General features: G+C 34.0%; 1 long non-coding RNA gene across 9 annotated transcripts in view; it reads right to left on the bottom strand.

The window, feature by feature from the left end:
- The window catches only part of LOC144288567 (uncharacterized), a 191,833-nt gene that overhangs the window by 142,931 nt on the left and 27,214 nt on the right, over positions 1 to 21,688 (bottom strand). For all 9 annotated transcript variants that reach the window (XR_013356520.1, XR_013356524.1, XR_013356523.1 and 6 more), the window contains exons 2-3: positions 15,770 to 15,815; positions 4,148 to 4,200 (exon numbers count right to left, since the gene is read on the bottom strand). This is a non-coding gene — a long non-coding RNA (uncharacterized LOC144288567). The remainder of the gene's footprint in view (positions 1 to 4,147; positions 4,201 to 15,769; positions 15,816 to 21,688) is intronic.

The raw sequence follows: 21,688 nt of genomic DNA on the forward strand, positions 1-21,688 counted from the left end.
TATCCACATCTATGTATCTATATGTAATACCTTTTTCTTCTGTGCATTGCTATTCTGTATCTTTTATCCAGTTTTATATGCAAATCTTGGTTGAAGAGTTTTTTGTTTTTTTTTAATTTATGTATTCTAATTACCATTGCTAAGCATTTGTGTATCTTGGAATTAACTTCTCCTGGACCAGGGACCATTGGATTACCATTTCACCTATTTTACTGTTGTCTTGTAGAACACAGATGTTTCCAATTTTAACAAAAATTCCGTTTTTCCTAATTAGATTTTTTTATCTAATTGCAGATTAGAATTGGTCCCTGTATAATTGGTTTCTGGGCATAGCAGGAGATTAGCACATATTTTATTTGTTCATATGGATAACCTGTTCCACCATCATTATATATGTAGAGTTAATTCTTTCCCTCACTTATCTGTAGTGCCTCATATATTGTAAAGCAAGGTTTAAAATGTATTTTCTCTATTCTGTTCCATTATTCCATTTATCTATCTCTTACACAAATACCACTACTTTATTCTTGAGATCTGGATGGCAAATATTCTCAGCTTACTCTTCTTAAATCTTCTCTTAATGACCCTTGACATTTCAATAACCTTGTAAGTAAGATAAACAATCTCTCAATATTGTAAAAACTATGAAAAGATCTTGATTGCATTAAATTAATGTAATTGAATTAACCTATACATACAGTTAAGACTTTTCAGCCATGGATATGGATACCTTTATATTTATATTCTTTAACACTTTTCAGTAAAATTTCTTAGTACTTTACAGTTTTTATTGTTTTTATAATGTTACCTTACTTGTTGCTGTGTATAGTAATACAATGGATTTATGATCTTATATACGTCGCTCTTGCTGAACCCACCTACTAATACCAAACATTTCTCTCTTAAGTTTTCTAGGTATACAAACACTTACTGATGTGTACTGAGGATACTGATGATTGTTTCTTTGAAATAATACAACTTTAATTATTTTTAATTATTTAATTATTTTATTTATTTATTTATTATTATTTATTATTTATTTATTATCTTATTTATATTTTATTATTATTTAATTATTTAATTATTTTAATTATTATTATTTTTTTTATTTTTATTTTTATTGTATTCCAGCACTGCTTGGGGCCTCAAGTACAATGCTGAATAACAATGGTCAGAGCAGGTATGCTCATCATTTTCCTGATTTAATTGAAAACACTTCTACCTGTCACCATTAAGTGTGAAATTTGCTGAAATTTTAGGAAGTATTTCTCTAGCTAACTCCAAATTTACTATGAGGTTTTATTTTTTTCTAAATCATGAATGAATATTAAATTATATAAAAATATTTCCAAATGATATGATGAATATGTTGTTACATATTTTATTACAAAATACAGACAAAATATTATTTATAGTAACTATTTTCAAATATTAATACTTCTTGAAATACCAGAATATGCCTCACTCAATCATGTTTTCTTTTAATACACTACTATATTTGGTTTGCTAGTATAATTTAAAGTTATTTGTACATTTACTCATAAGTGAAATTAGTATAGTACCTACTTCAGTTGGCTAGCAAAATATTAAATGAATTAGTACTTATAAAGTCCTTAAAACAATGCTTTAACACTTGAGAACTACATGAAATTAATAAACAAAAATAGCATTCTTGTCTTCATTACCGAATATATATCAACTTCCTAAAATGAGATCGGTAAGATTAATGTTTTCCTATTTTGTGAAAGAATTTTAATAGGATGTCAGTTATCTATTATTTGAATATTTTAACAATGGACCAGTTTGGGGTTTGTTTGTTGGTCTGTTTGCTTTTTTGGAAGTTGGTATATGAATTACTATTTCAAGTTCTTAATTCTGGAAGTTCTATTCAAGTTTTCTATTTCTTCTTGTATTGTTTTGATAAAATAAGAAAATACACGTCAAGTACTCCTACCTGTGGAGCTTCCATTTTGTGACAAGGAGACAAAGAATACAGATGCCAAGAATAAATAATACAAGAGTGGGGTAAAGAGGAAGAAAATCACAGAGTTATTTTACATCAAGTACAAAGTGAAGTCCTCTTCGTTTAAATGTGGTAAGAGTTTCCTAGGGTATTGTAAAAAAGTACCACAAACTGAGTGGGTTGTGTTTTTTTTTTTAAGATTTTATTTATTTGACAGAGAAAAAGAGAGAGAGAGAGCGCATAAGCAGGAGGAATAGCAGGCAGAGGGAGAGGGGGAAGTAGGCTCCCCCTGATCAGAGAGCCTGATTTGGGGCTCAATCCCAGACCCTGAGATCATGACCTGAGCCAAAGGTAGGCGTTTAACCAACTGAGCGACTCAGGCACCCCTACAAACTGAGGAGTTTAAACAAATATGTTTTCAGATTTCTAGAGGCTAGAGATAAGGAATCAAGCTACTAGCAATTAGTTCCTTCTAAGGGCTATGAAGGAAGGATCTGTTCAGGCTTCTCTTCTTGGTTTACAGATGCCATCTCCACGTTCAAAGATGCTCTCTTTATATGCATGTCTGTGTCCAAATTGGCCCTTTTTATAAGGATACCAATCATACTGATTTAGGGCCCATTGTAATAATTAATTACAGATGCAATGACCCAATTTCCAAGTAAGATCAAATTTCGTGGTACCAGATGTTAGGACTTCAACATATCAATCTTTTCTTTCTTTCTTTTCTGAAATGGTGGGAGGGAAAATTCAACTCATAACAGAAGATAACACAGTAGAGATCTGAATAAGGAAAGAAAGACAATTCTAAGAATATCTGGGGAAAAGAGTGTTCCACGCAGAGGGAGTAGCCAAAGGCTATGAGAAAGAAGCTTATCCAGCATTTCCCAAGAAAAATGTATATCCAGTGTGTGGTGCAAAATGAAGGAGGGGATGGGGGAAGGATGTGAATCAGAAATGAGTGGGAGACCAAATCAGGGGGAGGCTGGTACAAGGTGTCCGGTAGACTATGGTTAAGGACACAGAATTTATTCTGTGTGATACAGGAAAACACTGAGAGTTTTGAGCAGATGAGTGGCATGATCTGACTTTGTAGAGAATAAACAGCAAAGTCAAGTATAGAAGCAAAGAAGTTTGTTATGCAGTTATCATGATAATGCAGAGGAGAGATTATGGTGGTGGCTAAGAGTAGAACAGTACTAGGATATATCATGAGAAATGATTTAACACTAGATACATTCTGACGATTGATCCCGAATATTTTATCAACAAGTTGGAATACTACTTAGAAACATTTAGGTTATTATCTCCAGACCACATGGTAATAGAAATTTGAACTTTAAATTTGGAGTGATGCAAGATGGCAGAACAGTAGGTGCCTCGCTCACGTCCTCCCACACAAACTCGCAGTAGGACAGGCCTGTGATTAGACATTCTAAAACAAGTTCTTTTCCTTAAACTCCCAGAGCTCAGACTAAATTAAACCATTTCCAGTTTCCTTTCCTTTGATAGGTTGGTAGATTTGTTTTAATCCTATTTTACTTAAGGTATAGAGTTTTGAGCCCATAATTCTCTATGTTGTGAAAGCTTAAGGAGTCTTAACTATCCCCACTTCCAAACTATTCCACTTTTGCCCTTCCTAGGAGCTATGAAGATCTCAATCTTTGAGTGTGGTAAACAGTCAACATACTGAAGAAGCCCAGGTTGAGAGTTAGCTCAGTCTTTATATTTATTGCCAAGAGATTTTTCATTCTTATTTAAACTCGGCCTGCATTTTAAAAAGTGTTAAATTTTATATAGCATTCCTGGTAGTTTGAAGCTAGTAGGGTTTATCGAGAATGCATGTTCCAATAAAGGGACAGAAACATACATACAATGCTCATGAGAGAGTAAAATGGCAAGCTCTACGTGAATTCACAATGCAAATCAATCAGTTGAAAAGTAATGATGCTAAATGACAGACTTGAGTGGTTTCTTTACAAAAATGTATATTCATCTTTGTAATTTGTACATATTGTTTCTCAGCTTCATAATATGTACATATTATTGTTTCTAAGCCTCTATGCTTATGGTTCTTTTATTCAAGAGGCCCTGTTTCCTTTTGTTTTGCATATCCTGCTACTATACTATCTAGTGTTCGATGTAAATAATAATATAGAGATTAGGTGAAAAATTGTACAATACCTTGATTTAATTTAGGTGTTTTACTTTTGTTTGTTTGGTATCAGGATAAGAATCTGAAAAACAAAGCTGCTAATTATTAAATTAAAAAAAAACTTTTGATAATTCCACTTTTCACATAGACTTACATGAATTCACTATTGACTATAATGGTAATACTAACATTATATTATTAAAAGTATATAATTCATAAATGTAAAGCTCTATAAATTCACAAACTATGTAAACCATTTTAACCAAATCAGTGATAAACAAAATTTCATGAGGACCCCCAGAAACTTCCCTTTGCACACTGCTTCTTCCACAGGACACCATTGGTAACCACTCTTTGGGTTTAAAACAACATAGATATAGATAAGCTATGAGTATTTTTGAGCTTCATATAGATACAGTCATAAGATGTAGCTTAAATTATGTTTTTGAAAAATATATTGTGTCTAGTTTTAGTTTATTTTCAATGCAGTTTAGTATTATGTATTATGCTATTGATGACCATTTGGGTTATTTCCACTTTGGGACTATTACAAATACTTCTTACATGAACTTAATTGTGCATTTTTTAAAAAGGCTTTATTTATTTATTCATGAGTCACAGAGAGAGAGAGAGAGAGAGAGAGGCAGAGACATGAATGGAGGGAGAAGCAGGCTCAATGGAGGGAGCCCGATGTGGGACTCGATCCCTGGTCTCCAGGATCACACCCTGAGACAAAAGCAAACACTCAACTGCTGAGCCGCCCAGGCATCCTTACTGTGCATGTTTTTTGATTGCCATATCTGTATGCAGATATTTCTTTGGGGCATATACTTAGGAATGGAAATGCTATCATTGTTTTGCCAACTACAATACCTTGTCACTATTTTTCACATGTTACTTTTCCTGTATTCTTTATTTTGCATCTTTTTATTCTTTCCGGACTTTTGTGTGGATATTCTTTATTAGCCTGCCTTCTAGTTCCCTAATCCGGTAGTGCACTAAATTCTTAGTATTAGATAGTTCCTTTTTCATGCGTACAATTTTATTTGATACTTCAATAAATACACATTCAATAATTACACATTCTCTGATGAAATTCTTTATATGTTAATCTATTTTCTTCAACATACAAATTATAGTTCTTAATCCTACTTAGCTAATTCCCAAATCTGGGTCAATTATGGGTCTGTTTCTACTTTCTATTTTTTCTCTTAATTTCAGTTGTATAGTCAAGTCCCTTTTATAATCAGGTTTTTGGGGGATTTTGAGTTTTGTTTTCATTTTTACTAAATACTGGAAATAACATAAAAAATATAAAGTTTCCAGATAACGTTAATTACTTCCAAATAGGATTCATCCATTTCTCCTAGCAGATGTATTGATTATGTCATTTGATGTACTAAATGATACCCTGTGGTAGGTAATATTATTATTCCCATTTTATAGATAAAAGCATCAAAGTTTTAACTAACAGCAGTTGACTCACTATTGCCCTTGCTTATACAGATATTCTCCCTGGTTTACGGATCCCCGGGTGGCTCAGTGGTTAAGCATCTGCCTTTGGCTCAGGGCATGACTCCAGAGTCCTGGGATCGAGTCCCACCTCGGGCTCTCTGTGGAGCCTGCTTCTCCCTCTCCCTATATCTCTGCCTCTCTCTCTCTCTCTCTCTCTCTCTGTGTCTCTCATGAATAAATAAATAAAATCTTAAAAAAATAATATATTCCCCCTGGTTTAGTCCTCCTTATTCAAGTGACAATTCGCCCATGTTCCTCTTGCCCCCATGATAAGTAGTGAGGCTCCTAAGTGTCCAGAAATGCTAAAAACCATGTTACAAATGGATTATGATAAGGAACATCCATTCCTGAGGCCATTTCATCATTTGGGTTCCTTCTAATTTTCCAACCTGGTTTTCTGCAATCAGACAACGATACTAAGGCTACTACTAATACCAATCAATAGGAATTATTTATTTTCCCTCTAAAATATATTCCCTCTCCAATTATAAATTTTGTCCCCACTCAGCATGATCTCTCCTCTTACCTCAGGCCACTTCTTTTTAGTATCCAAAAATCAACTCCATAAGAAAGTATCTAAAGAGAGAATCATTCTCATATTTAATTTGGCAATTACCTGTAAACTTTGCTTCTATTTCATTGTGGGTTGTGGTGGGTGAGAGTAAGGGAGGAAAATGATATGAGAAAGTAAAGGTGGAAGGAAATGCTCAAATTAACTCTATCAAACTACCTTGCCATGATAAATGAAGCAAACTGTCTAGAATAGTACTGTGTGGAAGAAACTGAATTTGCCTCATCCAGGTGGACCAGCAAGGAGATTCTCCTTGACCACCAATGCTTCCCTCTCAGGATGATAAAGTCTCTCCTATTCATATTCTCAAAGATTCTTAAGCTTACATTTGTCCAAACTTTACTATACTGTGTTTACAACATCTAAATATGCTTCTGTCTCCCACTTGAACACCATAAGTCACTCTAGAGGCCAAAAGTAACATCTTATTCATCTATTTACTATGATGGCTCTATTCTTCCTCTCTCTCTCTCTCTCTCACACACACCACATACATCACTGAAATAGAGGTTGACATTTGTTCTGTACTTTCTCTTGGCCCCTTCTTCAACCCTTAGCCCAAAGCAATCTACCTCTGCTGTCTCAATAGTCCTCTTATTAACAACACTAGTTATTATCTTATGTTGTATCAAAAGAGCCCTTATTACCAAGTCCCATAAGTAGACTTAGGCTATCTTATTTAAGATCTCTGGAACAAATAACAGCTAATTACTCTCTCTTGAATTTCTCTCTTACTTCTATTTCCATGACAACTTTGACTAACCTCCTATGCCTCTGGCTATTCCTTTTCAATTTCTTCTGTGTGCTATAATTTCTCTATTGTGTCTCTATGTGCCTGTAGTCATTTACATTCCTCATTTCATTCCATACACTTCACCTAAGATAGCATCTGTTGGGGCCATCTGCCCCTAAAGAGAACTATACCAGTCTACCACATGGCCAATTGATCCACTGATTCCACTGACGACACCTTCCTTTATCTCTTTTCTTCACAACAGGTGTGCTTACCTATCTTTTTCAGGAAAAAGTACAACAATAAAAACAAACCTATGGATATGGAGGAAAATTTACTTTCTGCCAAAGTGCTATCAGGAAATCCATTCATCTGGGAAAGGAAACAACTCTATCAGCTTGGTAAAGATATCTGCCAGAACCACAGGGACAAAGTCAAGAGAATGTCAACCTGTGGGATTTCACAGAAGAATATTTCCTCTTGTTCTTTTATTGTCACCTATGCCTGGATTATATATTATCAAATTGATTCCATGACATCTAAATCCTACTGTAGACAAACAAAGAGAATCCATTCTTGTACATCTTCAGAAACCAATTATAGCATTTGGTAGAATTCCAAACTGGCAAAATATGTGTTTGTGCTTAGTAGTAACCCCCTTATGCCACTTTGAATTTGTAGAGTTTTCCCTTTCTAAAGCTTCCTAATGTTCCCCAACGCAGGAGAAAAAATAATTATACTTTTATTCCTGAAAGGAACACCAAGGAATACACTTAGAGTTGAGGATATGCAAAGTGCTAATAGGAGAATGAGAATTCCTTAATTCCCTATCAGGCTGCCAATCAGCAGACTGGCTTAAACCTGGAAGCTATCCTTTGAATCACATCTGATGTGCCTAAAATTTTTATTAAGAATATTCTTGGAAAACAAAACATCAACACTCAAAAAAAAAACAAAAAAACAAAAAGAATATTCTTGGAAATAGGAATGCCTGGGTGGCTCAGTTAAGCGCCCAACACTTGGTTTCAGCCCCATGATCACATCAGGCTCTCTGCTCAATGCAGAATCTGCTTCAGATTCTTTCCCCCTCACCTTTTGCCCCTCCCTGTTCTCATGCTCACTCTCTCTCTCAAATAAATAAATAAAATCTTCAAAATATATACTCTTGGAAATAATATAAATGTTCCATTCTTTGTGAATATTCTGAACCATTTAGGGTATTAGTTCATGGATTATTTTCTCTATTCTTTAAAAGATAAAAATATTTTTAAGAGCATAGAAGTAGACTATGTTTAATGTGAAATCCTCAGAACAATGGAAAAAAGGAATGTGAACTTTCAGGAGGTTTTAGAGGTAAAGCAACCTTATCAGTTACATCTTATCAATAGAAAGAAAATGAAGGGGGTAATACTGTAGTGTGCAGTTGTGAGGGGCCTTGAGAGCAATGACAGGAAGAATGAGTCAAAATTAATCCTCCTCAATCAATTCTCACTGACCATATCCCCTTAAAGTCTGAATTGCAAGTCTGATAAAAAAGAGATCCAGTTTCTAGAATTCACACTTAGCAAAGACTACATTTTGGTGACTACAACTGTAAGTTGAAATGAAATTAGCTGATTTGATTTTCACTTAAAAACAAAACAAAACAAAACAATGGGAGTGTGCCTGGGTGACTCAGTTAAGCGTCTGCCTCTGGGTCAGGTTGTGATCCCAGGGTTCTGGGATCATCCCACATCAGATCCTCGGCCCCACAGGAAATCTGCTTTCCCTCTCCCTCTGCCTGCCACTCCCTCTGCCTGTGCTGGCTCTCTTTGTGTGTCAAATAAACAAATAAAATCTTTAAAAAACAAAACAAACAAAACAATGGGAATAAAATGCTTATAGACCAAAAGTCCAGTATCCAACTTTTATAGAAATAACCACAGTATTATAAGCTTGAAATTCTGAACTTATAGAAAATAAATTTATTACCTGCATTTAAATTACTACAACTGGATGGCTTAAAACTATAGAAATTTATTCTCTCACAGTACTGAGGGCTGAATTTCTGACATCAAAGTGTCAACAGGGCCATGCTCCCTCTGAAGCTCTAGGTAAGATTCCTTTCTCTTCCTAGACTCTGGTAGTTGATGGCAATCCTTGGACAAATCCTTGTCTTTAAGACCTTTATCAATCCAATCTGCCTCCATCTTCACATGACCTTCCTCCCGTGTTTATTTATGTTCTCTTCTCTTCATATAAAAGGACACCAGTCACAGGATTTAGGGTCCATCCTAATTCAGTATGATTTCATATTAATTAATGAACATTACATTTACAAAGACTTTTCCCAAATAGGGTCATATTCTGCGATTTCAGGTGGGTATTAATTTAGAGGAAATTGTATGCATGTACAAACAGGTTTTTCTTTTTCAAAGAAATATTTAGCTATAATTGTGGAGGACTTTTCTGCATTTTAATACTTGAGGAGCAGAGGGTCTTACCACAATGTTAGTGGAAAGAGACACAAGATTTCAATATATCCACCTGTGACAGTAACATACTTCTTTACTGTCTTCTCATTCAGTTTCAGTTATATATCATCGATATTGTGAATCACATCAATAGAAGAGATAGCTTGCTTCACTGATGTCTATTATGCCTATCAGCTTACTTTGTGGGATGGACTGCTATAAAATATGAAGCTCTACGTTGTACTTGGCCACCAATTTTGCAAACTGCAGCCACCTTCACAGACTGTCATGTATGCCTAGAGCACAACAATCAACCTGGGGTATCCTTTTCATTCTAGAGATTCCTTGTCTTTTTCTGTGTTGGATCTCCTGTTTTCTGCCCTGTCCCATTTTTATGGTTAAAGTCTACATTTTTGGGGAACACATTTTCTAGTACCTTCCAAATAAATTTCCCCTTGTTTATCTAAAATAAAACTTGAGAGCTAGGCCTAGTATAGAACTGTCAGTTAAAAATCATTTTTCTTCAAATATCTGAAGGCATTACATTGTTTCTTGCTTCCAGTGTTGCTTATGAAAAATCCCAGACTTTCACTGGTATTCCAATTTGTTATGATCCCCACTCCCCTTGTTTTTTTTGGTCTGTTTTAATTTCTGGGAAATCCTTCAACTTTGTAACACTTACAAAAGTACTTTTTTTTCTTGTGATCATTTTTTAAGTTTTATGATAGTCTTTGAATGTTTCTCTCCATATCATCTAATTTTTATCTTATAAATAGTCTCTATGATCACTATTAGGATACTGTTATTTTCTTTCTTTCTGCATAGTGTTTCTTCCTTACAAGTTGCTTTTTCTTTTATTTATTTCTATTTCTATCTTCCCTTTTAAACTTTCTCTCAAGATATCTCATAATTTATTTGCTTACTCATGATTAAGAGTGGCAGGAACAGGGTGCTCAAAAAGCAAATTGAAAGCTCTGAGTGTCTGGTAAGGACTGGCAAACTTGAACCCCCACTGAAGGGAGATATGGACAATTTTTACAAAATCCTGGATGTCAATCTGTTTTGTTTCATATTTTATGGGAAGGCAAATTTCCCAGAGACAGATATTCTAGTCTCCTGTGGGAGAAGTCTGGTTGTCCACATCTTAGGAGTCAAGTGAAGGCACAAAAACCTTTGCAGCTATATATATGTGGTCCATTCACTGTTCTTGTTACAATATTGCACATTCACTCTCAACAGTCCAGTCCAAGAATAGTTTAACTTTCTTTAGCAAACAAATCTCCAGAATATTGTCAATGTAACAGAGAAGCAGTTTAATGAAACGGAAGAAATTATTTAGGACTTTGGTTTTTAATCATCAGATATTCTTTAACACCATACTGCTTCACTCCTAGTTCCTGAATTTTTTGAAATTTTTAAATTTTGGCTCCTTTTTCTATTTCCAGGTTAGCGTTTGCTAACTGGGTAGTCCTGGTCCATCTATCTTCTAACTTCCAAAATGCTGTTGCAATTATTTTCTCTCCTGTCTTTGTGGGTCTTTATCTTTGAAAAAAACAATCCCTTTAATAAAATTTTATTGAAGCTTGAAAGGATCAATATTAGATATGTATATTTAATATGTCTTCAAGGCATAAAACTTTCAGGAGAAATTTTATTGTACAAAGTAATTTTCAACCCAGATAGGTAGGCTATGATCTTGATTGAAATACTATAAAATGTGGACTTGACTCAGATCTACAACAATGGTAGATCACTGGCTGAATTTTGTCCCAGAAGACAAGGTTCTAGAGTACTAGAGGCTAAGAGAAAATTCTAATAAGCAGCACCACTTGCAATAAACTTACTATGTTTATACAGGTAAGAATGACATGGAAAGGAGAAAAATTATGAAAGTTATGGAGTAATTAAAACTAGGCAATGATCATCAGTGGCTACTAACATCATAAAAAGAGACCATAAGATTTTACGTAACTCTTGATAAAGCTATATAGTTTTGGCAACACACTGGACATAAATCCATCAAGACTGTCATATATAATTATCAATTTATAGGAAATACAGGTGCCAGAATGTATCAAATGACATATAGGGGTGTATTCAAAAAAAAAAAAAAAAACTTTACTGAGGGAAAATCTGTAGAAGAACCTTTAAAAACAATGGAATTGTTCTATACCTGCATTATTTAATATAGTAGCTACATGAGGTTATTGAGCACTTAGAAAGCATTTTAGTGTGATATTTTAAATTTTATTTAATTCTATGTTAAATTTTTCATTTAATTATTAAAATTTAAATGACTACATGTGGCTAGTTGCTACCACATCAGAGCAGATAGTTCTTTGGGACATTTCTCCAGTAACTAACAAGGAAAACAAGAGAGAAAAGGGGATCTTACTGAAAAGACTCAAAAACATGTCTTCCAATTACAATGTATAAATGTTTTTGGATTCTAATTAAAAGACATTGTACAAAATTATATTACTAAATGTTGGGACAAATGTGAACACTTATATTTCACGATATTAAAGAGTTAGTGTTACTTTGTGTCTGATAAGGATGTTATGATTGTATTTAAAAATAGTTTCCATCCAAAATATTTATGTAAAATATTTACAGATGAAATTATCTGTTAACTTAGATTAGCTTCAGCATAATCCAAAGTTGGGTGGAGGTACAGATAAAACAAGGTTGACCATAAGTCCATTGTTGATGCCTGTCATGGGCATGTGGGAGCACTTCACCTTATTCTTTTTACTCTTGAATATGCTAGAAAATTTCCACATACTTTTTATTTTAAAACCCACATTCCAACTCCAGTCATTCTAACTCTAATGAGCAACTACATTTGAGATCCCTAGGAAGAGGAAATAATGTAGCCAACTTTTAGGAAGAGCTCTAAGTGAAAATAGAAATATTTGAAATACATTGTATAAAGTGGTAGAAATCTCATCTTTACCCTTCAGGAAATTTTACTACACAATTATTTCAAATTTATTTGAGTTTTCATTATAACTCTAACTGAGGAATCAATTTTTCAAACTTAAGAATTTGGTACCTGTTAAGATCAGAACATAAAAGTTGGAGAAGCAATCAATACAAATATATACAACCTTTCAAAGCATTCTTATCATGCTTCATGTGAGGCTAATGAAGACTTAATTCAAGAGAGATAAAAAAATCTCTGCATGTGTCCCCTGTAAGTGTCTTCAGAATTAAAAACCTCAAATCTGACCACAGAGTATAAATACAGATATTTATCTATCATTAAGATCATTATAAGAACCCATAAATTTGTATGTTTTAACAATTAGGATCAGATATAACAGACAGAACTAATAAAGTAACAGAAAACCCTAAGACTATAGCAGATATAGCCTTTCTCTTATTGGTTGAGGTTGTTTGTTTTTTTTTTTTTTCTCTCTGACCATAAAACATTTTTGTACATATGTTTAATAAGTAGCCTTTGGGAGGAAAATCCTTAAATGAATTCCCTGGGGCCTTAAAGATATGCATCCATATAATAGCAGGCTTTACAATGACCACAAAAAAATCAAACTTTCTGATAAGTTTCATAAATTATCATGCAAATTAAAACCATTCTAGATGTTCAAAATTTGCAAGCATTACAGGGCTACTACTCCTATTGCTTATTCCTAATGTTCTTACTGGGATAAAGGAAAGGAGGAAAATTAGCAGGCACCATGCCTTCTAATTTATATATATTTTCTATTCTAAATCTCTTGTCAACTTTATTATCTCCATCTTAAAGTAGATTCAGAAAGGTTAATTCAGTTGCTCAATGTCACAGTTAGTGGAGGAGTAGATTTTAAACCTAGTTTGAATTAAATCCCAATAAGATTTCTGTTACGGTAGTCTATCTTCTAGTCTACTTTGCTTTTGTATAGCTTTGACGTGTAGATAAGAAGGGGGGGGGGCAGGGGGAGAGACAGAGAGAGGAGAATTCCAGATATACTGTTAGAAAAGATGATTATCTAAAATAGGCTGCAAATTATACCTGCAAATTTCAGAAAATGTGAATGTCTTTGTTTCCTAAGGCTGTCATAACAAATTGCTATAAACTTGGTAGCTTAAAACAATAGAAATGTATTTTTTCAAAGTCTCTGGCAATATCTCCATCTTCCTCTGCACCCACCTCTCTGGTCTCTGCCACTCTGCCCTTAGAGTCAGTCATTCTTTCTTTCTTTGAAAAGTAGCATATATTTCCTGCCACTGATCTCTATCAGTCCATTTCCTATCTGTAGAACCTCAGAAGTCCAAGAGCCATCCTTTATTTCATCCTGTATCTGTCCTCTTCTGTCCAAGCTGACAGTGTTTCTGCTGGCATACCAGTGTCAAAAAACCTCTCATGTATGTCAAAGGGATCCATACTATTAGACACAGGGTTCTCCACATATCCTTCAAGAATAATCCTTTATCTATTCCTGACTTCTGCCGAGAGTGCTAATTGGATCCATGATCATACATATACTCAATTAATCAACAAAATTGAACCTTGAACCTCTCTTTCAAACATGCTTCCTACCAGTAAACCACCTACTAGTAGCATCTTTGCAATCTGGGTAGGCTAGAAGCTCCCCAAAAAACTCAAGTTCTGGTTCCATATTGTTTAACGGTTCTTTCCTTAATTTATCTCTTTCCTCTTACATTTTGCCACATGTAACAAATAGAACCCATGCCATATTTCTGACACTTTGCATGGTAATCTCTTCAGCTAAATATGCAAGTTTATTGCTTACAAGGTCTGCTTTCCACTCAATAATAGAAAATAAGCCAAGTTTTCTGCCACTTTATGACATGGACCACCTCTTCAGTTTCCAATAACATGTTTCTTATTTCCATCTGAGATCTCCCCAGAAGCATATTTTAATGTTCATTTTTCTACCAACAGTCTTTTCAAGGAAATCTAAGCTTTTCTCTGTTATGTATCTCAAAATTCTTCCAGCCTCTACCCATTAACTAATTCTGAAACCGTCTATATTTTTAAGTAATTTTTACAGTGACATTTCACTTCCCATTACCAAAATCTATTAGTTTCCTAGGGCCATTATAATGAACTACCCCAAACTTAGTGGTTTAAAACAACAGAAATTGTCACAGTTATGGAGGCAAAAAGTCTGAAATCAAGGTACTAACAGGGCTACATTCCCTCTAAACCATGTAGGGTAGGGGCAAACACTTTTTCTTCTCTTCCAGCGCTGGTGGCTACCAGCAATCCCTGGCATTTCCTGACAAACAGACATATCATTACAATCTCTTCAAGACTGTCTTTATATCACCTTCTCCTCTGTGTCTTCTCTTCTTGTCTGTATAATCTACGTCTGACTCACTCTTGTAAGGATGCCTGTGCTTGGATCAGGCCCTTCTAGGCAATCTCGGGTGATTTCATCTCAAGATCCTTAGGTTAATTCATCTGTAAAGACTGTTTATTTCAAATAAGGTCACATTCGTGGTTATGAGAAGTTAAGACAGACAAATATTTTTGAGGGTCTCCAATCAACCTACTATATTGAATTGTGTATGTGTATTTACCCACAGAAAGTCTATAGCTACATAAATCTGATTACAGATTTGTAGGATTCAAAAGTGTACAGCAAAGTATATCTCCTAATGGTGCTAAACTTCAAGTTACATACAATATTACATTTTAAAGACATTCTTTTGTATCTGATAAAAATACTGTATTCAATAAAATAAGTTAATAAAAGTAAAGAAATCTTCCCCCAGGGGAGTGATTATCAAACTGAATGCAAATATGAACCCTACTTAAAGGGACGGTGAGTTTATATTTGCATTCACCGTTTTGTCACTGCTTATAAAAGATATCAGATATCTGTTCTTTACATTTTACCATCAAACTAAATTTGAGAGACAGATGACGTTAAAATAGAGACATGTCAAAAAGAATTGTTTTTTTTTATAGCACAGGAATAAGATGAACCTAAATGTATTCTGAAACTAGAGGAAATGTCTTGATAGTACATGAAGTTTGCCCATGCTTTCAATTTGAATCATAAAGTCAACACATTTTTTTATTATTTATCTTGGTTTGGAGTTAATATACAAGCTACTATACATTTTTAATTCACTCTCGTTTTTAGTGGTCTAGGTATCCAATATTTCATACTTGGCTTAATTCCACCACATAGTTCAAGACTTCTGGACAACTACTCTGTAATAAGCCTACTCTTCTACAGGAGGATTTACCCATAGAGTTGACCATACAAAGATTATATCTGGATGCCTATACATGGTTGATAATGCTCCTGGGACAAATCACCAATTCTTTAAAACTCACAAACAGCCATTACAACCAATTTTTTTTTGCTAGGAATAACTATATTATAGTACCGAAACTTACCATTTTGTGTAAAAGAGTGAATTATCTGTATATGATACTTTTATTCCTGAAAAAAAAAAAAGAAGAATGCTTTATTTTCTAAGTTGCTAGTGTAAAACTTTTCTTCGTGGAGACCTTTGTTGAGAGAGTACACTATCCCTAATGATAAACTGCATATGTGTTTTATCACGATAATAAGAAATAAACATAAAAATAAAAGCGCTAGAGAAAAAGGACAAGATAAAGAAAAACTTAGGAAATTTCTGCATGATCAATGCAATATCTTCTTTTACCCTGAAAAAACTTGGTTGTTCTAAAGATCAGAGAAAATCACAAATTTCCTGGTGTATTTCCTTTTAGAAACTGGTGTCAAGGTTGAGTTCTATGTCCTGATTAATATTATGTCAACATGATCAGTTTATGCAGGTAGAAGTAGGTAGATATTTGATAACTATATTTAATTTTTAAAATATTGATAACCTACTCTGTCACAGTTCTGGATCTCGGGAGTTATAAAGCAATATAATAAAAAAATTTCTTTACAGAATATAAGAAACTGGCCCCACACACATGCTTTTCTCAAAATTATGATTAATGTTCTCCCCACTCCTACCCCACGTGACACACACAAGATATATCTTCATCTAAAACTCAGTTCCAGGTATTTCAGCACATCAAGAGACTCACCATAATGTCAACCCTACCAATTTAGCTCATTATAACTGAGCATCTGCCACTTTAGTCCATTTCACCCATTCTGATTGCCAGATTAGCAGATTAGGGTTAGCAGACTGCTAACCCTAGGGTTTGGAAGGGCTGGGGATAGATATTTTAATCTTGATTAAACTAAACCTTCACAAAGACACCAAGGGAGTTTTGGAGAATGTACACTATGAGACATGTTGTAGACTACTGTACCTCAATGATTTAGAAGTACTGTCAGGATTCATAAAAACTTTCCTTGGATGGATTGGTTTTGGTAAAGGTGGAAATGAAAGAAGTTTGATGACTATTTGCCTGACCTCCTGATGAAGATGTTTGTCTCGAGTCTTCAAATAGGTGCTCAAAACAGATGGAATTGGAACACCTCTAAGAGTGCCTTTGTCATAAAGCCATTTTGGATACAAGATTTATAAGACAATTCTTATCGGTAATACAATGTTTTCAAAGATATTTCCAAATAACTTAAGTCATATTTTGGCTCTAATACAAATTATTTATTTCAACTCTTTGTAAATGTTCCCAGCTTTTGGGAAAAGTTTATTTATTTATTTATTTATTTATTTATTTATTTATTTATTTTGGGGGGGGATTTTTAAATTCATTTTTCATCACAGCTTATTATACCCAGGTAATTTGCCAAGTTTCCAAAGTATTGCTAATTCAAATAAAACTATTCTTAACCTCCGAATAAAAATCTAATTCACTGAAGAATTACTTGGTTAGAGAACATTTTTACTATAGGTGTCTCTGCAGAATTCATTAGCTGATAATACTGTTAAGGCTGCATAGATCTGAAGGAAAGTATTACATGAATTGTGGTCACATTTGATTAGATATGAACCTGAGGGAATAATTCCATACATCAAGGTAATAGGAGAATGAGCTCACCTGCAATGCTTTGTCAGTGATGAATTTCACTCTCTGCTAAACATGAAACTTAATTTTTAAGGAGGATACAAGAATCACATGCATACCACATTTAGAGGTGAAACTATTTAATCTTATACTTTGCTATAAAATGTATTTCAGGTCTAATCATTAGATACCAGAAAATAGCCCTTGCTGCTAAAGTAAGTCAGTAATTTATGTGTCTCTGACAATTTAAAATTGCTTAGCTTGCACCTCTAAAGTGAAATTTAGAAATTAGCAACAGGAAATGATATACTTATGTCAGGAAAAAATAAATACTGTAACTCTAACTTATATGTGACATATTCATGATGACTTTGGGCTTTTCTCTTGTACACCTTTTTTTTTTTTCCTTCTTCAGATCTTCAAGGGAATTTATTAGCCCTTTTCCTTTTATCTCTGCTTAAAATTTCCATGGAAATGTAATTATGGGCTAAGATTCTATTATTTTAGTAGGAACAGAAAGAAATGACATTAGGAAAGATAATGACAGAAAAAAATAAATATTTGTTTTACGTTACACATTTTGTTAAATGATTGATTTACCTTACCTCAGTACACATTTACAACAGCTTTTCAAGGCAGATGTAATAGGATTCCAAAATAGAACTATTCTTGTCTCAGATTTGACTGAGGCCCTGATGGCAAAAGAGAAAAGAGAGAGGTCTGAAGCAAATTGCCTGACCTACACAGAGCATGCAAAAGAGCATCTGCCATACAATTTTGCAAGTCCTTGTTCAACATCTAAATCAATACTATTGATAAAGAGGAGTTTTGGAGGGAATTTCTTTGGAGGTGGTAAAGAGGCATGGAATCCATGTGTGAAAAGAGATACTCCTCATTTTAAGACACATAGAGGGTATATTAAGACTCAGAGAACTTGACTTTGTCCTTCATGAGATATTGAGACACTGCCAGACTGATCTCTTAAAAGGTCCAAATGTATATAGTTGCTCCAAGGGTGAGTTGGGAAGTAGCTGCACTTTCACTTGTCAACGACAGTGTTTCAGGGAACTAACTGTGGATATTTTGACAGGAGCCAACAGGAGCTTCTTTTGAATCTCAGCAAATAAGATACATAAAGAGATAACGAGACTACTGTAGGGGATCTCCCTCCAAATGTTCATTTATTCACTCATTCCTCCAAAAAACACTTACTGAATGTCTACTGCATCTTTTTAGGCATAGGAGATACAAAAATAAATAAAATAGGTAACATTTGCCTTCTAAAATCTCATGAGGAAAGACAGACAATAAACAAATATATCAAATTATGAAAAGTGCTTTGGAGAAAAAAAAAAAAAAAGCCATGAACAAGAATAAAAGAGGTCAAGTAGAAAAGGATAACCAGAAGCTCAAAGAGGGAGTACAGTTAGAGGAACCTCTGAGAAATTAAAATGCCCAAGGAAAGAATCAACATTCAATATCTACCAAGCTTAGAAAACACAAAAGCCATTTCTTTAGAAGACAGATTTTCACATCTCCTCTCTCTCTGAACCCATCCTAATACTGGAGGAGCCAGAAGCAAACAAGTGAGGAGATGAAATGTTAGGGGATAGGAAGAAGAGGAAAATTAGTAGAACAGTAAATGAAGAAGCTGACCACACCTGCCTTCCCTATTGCTGGTTTTCACCCTGCAAAATATTCAAGGTGTGAGAGGGGAGGGGTTTTAACCTCAACTTAAGGTCGGAATTTGGATTGTTCAACTGCACCAACATTTTCATGAAATGAGAGCAAATACTCTTTTGACTAGAAGTGCCCTCGGGAATTTTTTTTTTTTTTTTTTTAAATCAGAGTGACTACAAAGTCATGGGACTTCTCTTGAGATTTCATGCTAGGAGAGATAAACAACTAATTCACCAAGGTCATCAATGGATGTGGGAGGAAAATAATGCTTAATGATTGCGCCCTATTGAGTTCTGTTCTTTCAACTTAACAGTGGCAGTTGGCATTACTATCCTTAGAGGAGAAACTGAAGCTTACAGACTGAATTCACCTACTGAAGTTTTATACAACAACAATGAAGTACTGAAGCCAGAAAGCAAATATGGGAAAATCAAAGTTATAACTGACTTGTGTGGAAGAGGCACTCTTTGGCCCCATCTTCTTCAAGGGGAAGATCATTCAAGAATAAGCACTTCTTGGGATCCCTGGGTGGCGCAGGGGTTTGGCGCCTGCCTTTGGCCCAGGGCACGATCCTGGAGACCCAGGATCGAATCCCACATCGGGCTTCCGGTGCATGGAGCCTGCTTCTCCCTCTGCCTGTGTCTCTTTCTCTCTCTGTGACTATCATAAATAAATAAACATTTAAAAAAAAAAAAAAAAAGAATAAGCACTTCTTTGTGAAAGATTCTTTTTTCTTAAAGTTCTTTATGAGCCATACAGCTTGAAGTTCAAGTTTTGTGTTGAGAAAGAGAACGTTTCTTTGTTAAATGTATAATCCTGAATATGGTAGCATTGTTCTCCCACTTCCATAGACATGATTAGCCTATCTTATCCTTTGCCCACTCACTCATTTGCCCAACCTGATCAAAACTCATTAGCATTGTAAGGTAGAGTTCTAAACTAATTATTAATATTGGTGTAGTGCTTAGATTTACAATGCACTTTCAAGTAAATAATTATTTGATCTCACAACAACCCCCAAAAGAACAATTATTACTAAGATTACTTTATCCTAATACTGGAAAATAAAACCGAAGCTAAAAGAGTCTGAGAGAATTGCTCAGAGTCATAATGCTACTGTGAGACCTTGAACATGACTCTTATGGCTCACAGTTTAATGTTTTTAAGGGAGACTTAAGAAGATTAAAGAAGGCACTTTTACTGTAATAGATAAAAGGAAATTAAATTAACCATTTGTGTTGGAAACAGATATGCCAAATACTTTGCAGTTTTCACCACTTTTAGATTTAATATCTGCTATAGTCTTTTTTCCTTTAGCTATACAAATGCCTTCTGGGACTTGCCACTGAGATGAGTTGTTTGTTTGAAGGTTCTGATTAAATTGTCTTTGGGCTCTCCTCATCTCTAGTTAACTTTTACAGCCCATTCCCAATGTTTCATATGTGGTGGGAAAATTCAGTTGCTTACTTTTGTTTCTTAAAGGAAAACAAGGCTTTGTCTACAAAATTCTAACAAACAATAAATATTAAACACAACTCTGTCAATGAATTTCACACAATCATTTCCCTCTTTTCATGAAATTAACATACATACATTTGAGATGTTAATAGACCTTATACGTATCATTCAAATCTTCATCAAGTATAATTAATAAAATGAGCTTCAAGATTGTAATGCTGTTGAAATATCACAAAAATCCATTGTCTATAAATGTGCAATCATTTATTCCTTTGAGTAATTGATCTTTGCCCAACTTATATTTAATGTCCCTAACTGCAAGTCTATCATTTGTTAGAAATTTGTTGGTATAACATATTAAAAAAAAAACCTACAAATGTATATTTTTTATACAATTGAACATAAAAAATTAAAAATGGCAAATCCATAATGATCAATTTATACGTATGTGTATTTACTCCCTTAGGCATCAAAAATATCTTAGTGCATATGTCCTTCAAAGGCAAATACATCCCATCAGTTAACTAGAATTTAGTGTTCAATGATAACAGTGCTGTTTGACAAAAATAAGTTGAATATTACTAGGTTCAGATTAATATTTTATAAAGGATTTCACAATTTGTTAAATATGCTAGGTGCTCAGAATCTTTTCTCAATAAACCTCTGTAAAAATAAAATCAACCCAGAGCTTTCTCTCTATCATAGCTTCCAAACATGCTGAGTAACAATATTCTAGATTTGAATAAGAATTTTAGATTACTTTATTTTACATTATTTTACATCTGAGAAATATAAATGGTTAGGAAGAAAATTAGTTACAGAACCATATATTCCAAGCTTTAGGCAATTATGCTGCATGCCTCTGTTAATACGTCATTGCTCAGCACTGGTTATAATTCAGCAGCAGTTACAAAGTAATGTACCTTTGATTAAAACACAAAAATTCCTTTTGGAGAAGAAATTTTTTCTTTTCTTTTTTTTTTTTTTTTTTATGAAGAAGAGATTTTAATGTGAAGTTTCCACCCTTTTTTTTTTTTTTTTTTGAGTGAATCAGGGTATATAAAATTACTGGTAAAATAAGGCATTAATTTATTTATTATTTATTATTATTTATTAATTTTTCTAGGTATAGGTTGACTTAGGTACAGAAAAATTATGTAGGTTTCTCAAAGCTCCATTCTAAGATTAACATTTTAAAAGTAAACAGAGTAGAATCACTGACTT

The sequence above is a fragment of the Canis aureus genome, chromosome 18 (genome assembly GCF_053574225.1).
Source record: "Canis aureus isolate CA01 chromosome 18, VMU_Caureus_v.1.0, whole genome shotgun sequence".
NCBI lineage: Eukaryota > Metazoa > Chordata > Mammalia > Carnivora > Canidae > Canis > Canis aureus.